The sequence below is a fragment of the Lipotes vexillifer genome, unplaced genomic scaffold (assembly GCF_000442215.2).
Source record: "Lipotes vexillifer unplaced genomic scaffold, Lipotes_vexillifer_v1.1 scaffold252, whole genome shotgun sequence".
Classification (NCBI taxonomy): domain Eukaryota; kingdom Metazoa; phylum Chordata; class Mammalia; order Artiodactyla; family Lipotidae; genus Lipotes; species Lipotes vexillifer.
This window is the reverse complement of record NW_006773367.1, coordinates 474,902-481,720: the sequence shown is the minus strand read 5'-3', so window position 1 is coordinate 481,720 and position 6,819 is coordinate 474,902.

The following is a 6,819-nucleotide window of genomic DNA, read 5'->3' as shown; positions in this document are numbered from 1 at the left end:
CTTAAAGCTGTTATCATTTATTTGTTCACGATTTTCTTGGTAGGCAATTTGGACTGGACTCAAATGGGAAATTCTCTGCTGACCTTTTCTGGGCTCACTTGGCTATGGTTAGCTGGGGGTCAGGTAGGGAGAGGGTGTGTTCTTGATGGCCTCATTCACATGATTGGCAGTTGGCTGGTGTGACAAGGGCAGCTGAGACATGTGTTCCTTACATCTAGCAGGCTAGCCCAGGTTTCTTATTATGACAGCTGGACTCCAAAAGCACCAAGAGAAGGAAAGCACCAATGTGCAAGCACTTTTCAAGCTGCCACTTGCATCACATTTGCCAATGTCCCATTGTACAAAGCAAGTCACATGACCAGGCCCAACTTCAAGGGTAGAGAGATAGACTCCACATCTTGATGAGAAGAAAGGCAAAGTCCAGTTGCAAAGGAGCATGCACTCAGAGATGGGAAGAATTATAGAAGCCAATTTGTAAACACTTCCTCAATAAAGAATATATTCCTAGAGTTCTGCTGGCATGATAGGAAGAAAAAAATGGAAGAGAGCAATTTATAGCTTTAATTTTCAGAATTTATAGAATGGTAGATCCAAAAAGCTAAAAAAGGCCTGAAATAGTATTCTATTTTTTTATTCACAAAAGCTTGCAATGTGATATGATACCTAGTAGGACCATTTCTTCACTTTCTTCTACTTCAAGACGTTTTACTTTATGTAACACTGTACTTTTTGTTTCCAGAAGAATTTTAGATTTAACTTCTGAAATTTCTTTAAAAAGCCTTTGTTGAAACTGATTGGGATTGGATGTAATTCATAGATCAATATGGAGACAAGTGGTAGCTTTATAATAGTGAGTCTTTCCATCTTTCCAATTAGATAAATATTATATTGATCCATAAATAGGTCTTACTGTAAATTTTATATCTTCTTTTTTATTCAGGTTTTGTTTATTTCTTTTTAGATTTATTTCTAGGTACTTCATAGTTTCTGTTGGATGATGATGGTAATGATGATGATGATGATGATAATGATTACGTTGCCTAATTCATCATTGCTGATTATAGGAAACTTGGGTTTTGTATGTTGTTCTTGTATCTAAACACCTTGTTGAACTCTTATGGGCTCTAGTTATTGGCAGGAGACTCTCTTTGACTTTCTAGACATATAAAAAACATATTAATGATTCTCAAACTTTTTGGTCTAAGGAAGATTTGTACTCTTAAATACTGAGATTTTGTCTATGTGGGTGTGAAGAGTTAGGGGGCACAGTTTCTAAGACTGCTCTGATTTCTGATACCAGTGCAAGTCTGAGGTTCAATGATTCACTAGGAGGACTCACAGAACTCAGTGAAAGCTGTTATACTCACAGTTATAGTTTATCACAGGGAAAAATTTCATAGAGCAGAATCAGGGGAAGTATTATGTGCAGAGCTCCCATGCTCTCTCCTCATGGAGTCAGGATGTATGTGAAAATACACATAGATTATTGCCAAGCAGGGAAGCTTGCCTGAGCCCAGGGTTCAGAGATTTTTTTGGCTCCGTTATGCACGCAAGATTGGTTGATTGATCGATCAACCAATCATGAGTACATAATGGTTGATTGATTGTAGTTGATCTCAGTCTCCAGGTCGACTGATACCATGTGACCCATAAATCACATTATTGGCCTTTCTGGTATAGCCAGCTCCTACTCTAAGATGTGGCCAACCCCTATCTTAAATGACTTCCTTACTACCTGTTTAGCTCACAACCTCCAAGCAAACAAAAATTACCTCCTAGAAGCTGAAGGCAAAGACCAGACCTCTTTTGGGGCAAGGTTATCCAAGTGGGTTATGTACCATATTATAAGTCAGAGCAGATATATTTTAAATGTAGAATAAATAATTAAAAATAATAAACCTGTTACATGTTAACATAAATAATACGTTTTAATGGAAAGTAAATCTATTTTCCAAGATAAAATTAGTGAGAAGGCAGCTAGATTTTTAGATCTGCTTCTGCGTTCAATCTATTCCAATATGATACATGAGATACTCTATATATATATGTATATGTGGATATATATAAGGCAGGAATAATTTAATTGTCTTTTCAGATAATTGTGGACATTCTTCTTTGGTACACAACACTTAATAAGTGGTAGATTTTTAAATTGTTAATTGTAAGGTAGAATCTGAAACCATATCAATAGACATTTCATAATCTGTGATGTTAATTCTTCTATCTTGACATTTATATGGAAATTTCATCCATGCATGATTTTGTAACACCATCCATTGGTCTTTTGAAAAATATTTCTTATTGAATTATGAAGATAATTCAAATATCAACACATATTAATTTATAATATTAAATAAACAATGTTTGTTAGTATCACCACCAGTCTCATCATAAAATTCTCTAATTATTGGAATTATATTAGGCTCATAGTGCAGGATACAAGTTTTCCAAAATTCTCGTTTTTGCATGCAAGATCAAATGTTATTGTTGTCAACAAATCCTGTTATTTTCCTTTAATTGTGTTTATTTCTAATAAAATGTTTGCCAAATATCCAAGTCTGAATAAAAACTAGTTTATCTTTCATTCTTTCCTGTAAAAACAGTGTTCAATGGAAAATGGCTAGTTCAGTTCACAACTCAAACAACCACACAGGTGTTTTTCCTTGAGAAAAACATTTAATGCAGAAAAAATATATTATGTGTTCTTCCTATTTTGTCATACAGAATATTAAAAAGATGTGTACTCGAGGCTAGAATTTAAATAAAATTTCTATTGTTTCATTAAGAACGTTCTTATGTGACACCACCAAATATTTTTAGTATAAGTGCATGGCAGTGAAGAATATGACTACTGGTATAATTTTGTGCAAGTGCCCTGATTTGTGCTAAATCACTATCAGTTTTAGTCACCACTGCTTTTGCTCCACCATCAAATGTCAACACAGTGAAAAAGGAAAATAGTGTCTTGGGATTATTATGAAAACAGTTTTGACCTCGTGATATGCTTGAAAGTTATTGGGGGATCCTCCAGGAATCCACACACCACTTTTTGAAAACTACTGCTACACTTTTTCCTTTCTAATGTTTATAATATTTATACCTCATAATTAATTTTCATGTCATATTGCCCTGGCTAGGATTGCCAGTACAATGTTAAATAGACAGGCATGATAATAGGTGGCCATTCTTCTTGTATGCTGAAACTAAGAGCATTAGTTCTGTTTCTATTATGATGCTTGATATAGGTTTCTAGTACATGCTTAATGAAATTAAGGAAAAAAATTTTCAGTTTATTTATTTTCAGTTTATTTTTTGTTTATTGGTCTACTGAGAAATTCTACTTCATGAACTATTGTTGGTGATTTATACTTTTACAAAATAAAATCAATTTCATCTAGATTTCTAAAACATTTCTATACATTGTATAAACTATTCTCTTTCAGGTTTTTAATATCTAAATTTTGTGTTTATGTTTTCCTTCTTTCTTAACCTTTTATGTGCCTTCTCTCTTCTGATGTTTTGTTCATGTTATTGTTATTTTTTCAGACAATAAGTTTTGAGTTTCATGTATGAAATTCATGCTGGGATTAATTGTTTCTTCTGTTGTTAATTTTTGCTGTATCGTTACTGATTTCATACTTCTACTTTATTTTTCTTCTTACTTTCCTGGGTTCTTGAGCTAAATGTTTAGCTCATTTATTTTTATTTTTAAACCATTCTAATTAGTTGATTTCTTGATACAACTTTTCCTTTGTGCAACTTTTAGGTCACATCCTACAGGCTTTGATGAGCTATTATTTTATTGTGATTCATTTCCAAAGAACACATCCTTCCCATTTTGATGGCTATTTAACCTTATAATTATCTAAAGTTTTTTAAAGATTTTGGGTGTTATTTTCTCATTTTATAATTTTAATTAAAATGAGTAATGTACATAAGCTTAATAATTTCTATTGACACTTTTTGCAACTTAATGTGATTTTATTTATGGCTGTGAATATGATCAAATTTTATATATATTTTAGGTACATAGAAAAGGAAAGAGTAATCTCTGATTTTGTTAGTGTTCTTCTTTGTAACAGTGTGTTAATTTAATTATCTTAATTCTATATATTTCTTTTTTTGTTGTTTTCTTAAAGAGATAGGTTAAAGTCCCTCACCATGTTGTGGATTCATCTATTTCTTCTGTTTCCATCGTTTTGCATGTATATTTGAAGGTACGGTGTTAAATGAATTTAGGTGCATGACTATTTTATGTTTATGGCAGAAAATACCTTTTAACAATATGAAATGTAACTCTTTGCCCTTTTACTGATTTTGGCCTTTAATTCTATTTTGTCTCAAAATAATGTTGCTATACATGCTTTTATCTTGTTAATTTATACGATTTACTTAAAAAAATAAACTTCACTTTGCTTTTTCACATTGCAGAGTAATACATATACATTGAAATTTAGAAGATACAGTTAATCAGGGAGAGCAGAATAAACACCCATAATAATAACACCTGGAGATAATCTATGTATATTTACGTATAATCTTTCAACATCTATACATATTTAACAAAATCAAAATGTACATTTTATTTTATAATTTGGTTAATATACTTACATTCTCCTTAACACTATTTTGGGAGGTGATATAACTCCTTAAATCTCTTCCTTTTCAATATTTTGTGTTATTTTATTTTAGTTCTTATAAAGAGCACATAGTTGGTTAGGGTAGATTTTATTTGATTAGTTAGTTGATTGGTACTATTTTTTAATCCAATGAAACTTTTATCTTTTCATAAGGGATTTATATCTATTTACATTTACTGGTTATTGGTTTGTTTCAACTTATTCTTACCTTCTTAGTTTGTGTTTTAAATTTACCATGCTTTCCTGTTTTGTTTTGGTTTTTAATCCCACTTGATTGCCTTTGCTGGATTGATCACGTCTTTTTATACTGTTGTTTTGCTGTGTGCCCCCCACCCCCACCCCAACTCTCCCAATTGTTTGAAAGTTATACATTTCATTTCTATTTTTTCTAGTGTTTATCTTAATATTTAATCCATATATTCATTATTTTCTCTCAATGTTTAAGGTTAGTCCATATTGTCCTCCTAAAGAAAAAAATCACTTTTCCTAAGACTTTCTTCCCTCCACCAATTCCATGTTGTGTCATAAATTGTTTGCTCTGTTTTGCTATTCATATTTTTTCCTTGCAATCCATCTTTTCTTACAATTAACAATACATATTACTGGCTTTTTTTTGGTGAAGAATAGCAAAATTGAGGTAATCAATTATATCTACCCTTAGAGAATTGTTATGAGATAAAAGCGAAGTAAGAAAACTTATTTGCCCAGGTAGAACCAAATTTCCTTTTAGGGAAGAAATGGTCTATTTAGGAAGAATCTTGATAAGTTCTTGGGTAGGGAAATGCAGGGGAGGCTCCAGAATGGAAAGCTTGACTAGAGAACACAAAAAGATATTTCAAGTGCTTTTTATGAGAAGTAACCATGACGTTTGGTGAGGAAATCAGAAGTGAGAGGAGAAGAGAATAAGAAAGTGGAGACTGAGATAAGACAGAGAAACATGGCAAGAGACGGAAGCAGAGTGTGACAGAAATAATGGATGGACTTAAAGAGAACAAGGACTATCTAATATTCACTTTAAATTATCGGCTGTATGGAACTTACATACATACGCTTCACTGTTATTTATAAAACTCCTGTAAAAATATACGCTCCTTGATGCTCTTGACTTCTTTTAAGTAATAGAACTGCAGTTCAAGAAGACAAACTGTGGTTTGTCTCACTATAGGTTAGTGTTGGAGTAGATAAACAGATCCAAGATGCAGAGAGAGCAGTGAGAGTACAGGAAAAACAGGAAATTAGACTTAGAGGGGACTAGAAAAAAACGATGCCCTGGGAATTGAGCAGGTTCTAATAGAAAACCCGGGACTCCCTACAGATCTAGGAATGGAGGATCCATATCTTAACGTGAAAGGACATGGGCAGATGGTCAAAGAATGGCAGCTGTTACTGTCCCTGGGAAATGGGGACAATTTCAACCCTACCTTCCTCAGAGAGAAAAATGCATACCAAATGAGTTCATCCTACGAAGTTAATGCTGTACTATAGATGCCCGTTCAAATCTGAAGTGCTATTATGATTATTGGACCTACAAATTATGCTACCCTAGTGGCAGGAATAGAGTCATCTCAAATGTATCAGGCCCCCAGGACTTCTCTTCTTCACCTTCAGATATAAACATTTCCCTCTGGGAAGGAGGTAGATGTAGCTTTCAGTGGAGATAACGTTTAAGGATTCTTTACATATGACTCTGACATTTAGTCTCCCTTGGTGAGTTTCATTTTAAACATTCGTTTTTCATTTCAGCTTGTATAAAACATCCCAGAACGAAGCCAAATCTTTGGAATACATTCTTTTTGTCAACTAAGCACATTCCAGGCATGCCATCTGACGTTAATTTGTTTGTGATGCCACCAGCGAGAATGGTTTCGCTAGGAAACAAATATGCTTGGTCTTAAGTGAGGTCTTAGCCCTTTTGGGCTCTTCGTTCAACCGGTATTTATTAAGTGTCTCTATGTGCCAGGAACTATGCTACATACTACGAAGACAATGTCACAATTATCATTGTCATTATCCTCATCATTGGTCAGCAACGAATAGCAAGTAGAGGGACGGCTGGGCAGTGGTGTGAGTTACCCCACAGTTCTATCAACTCTCTCCCAGCCCTCCAAATAAATATTAATATGAGCTACAATGAAAATGGTGACATGTTTGCTAATTCAGCATGATTTCAAGATAAGTT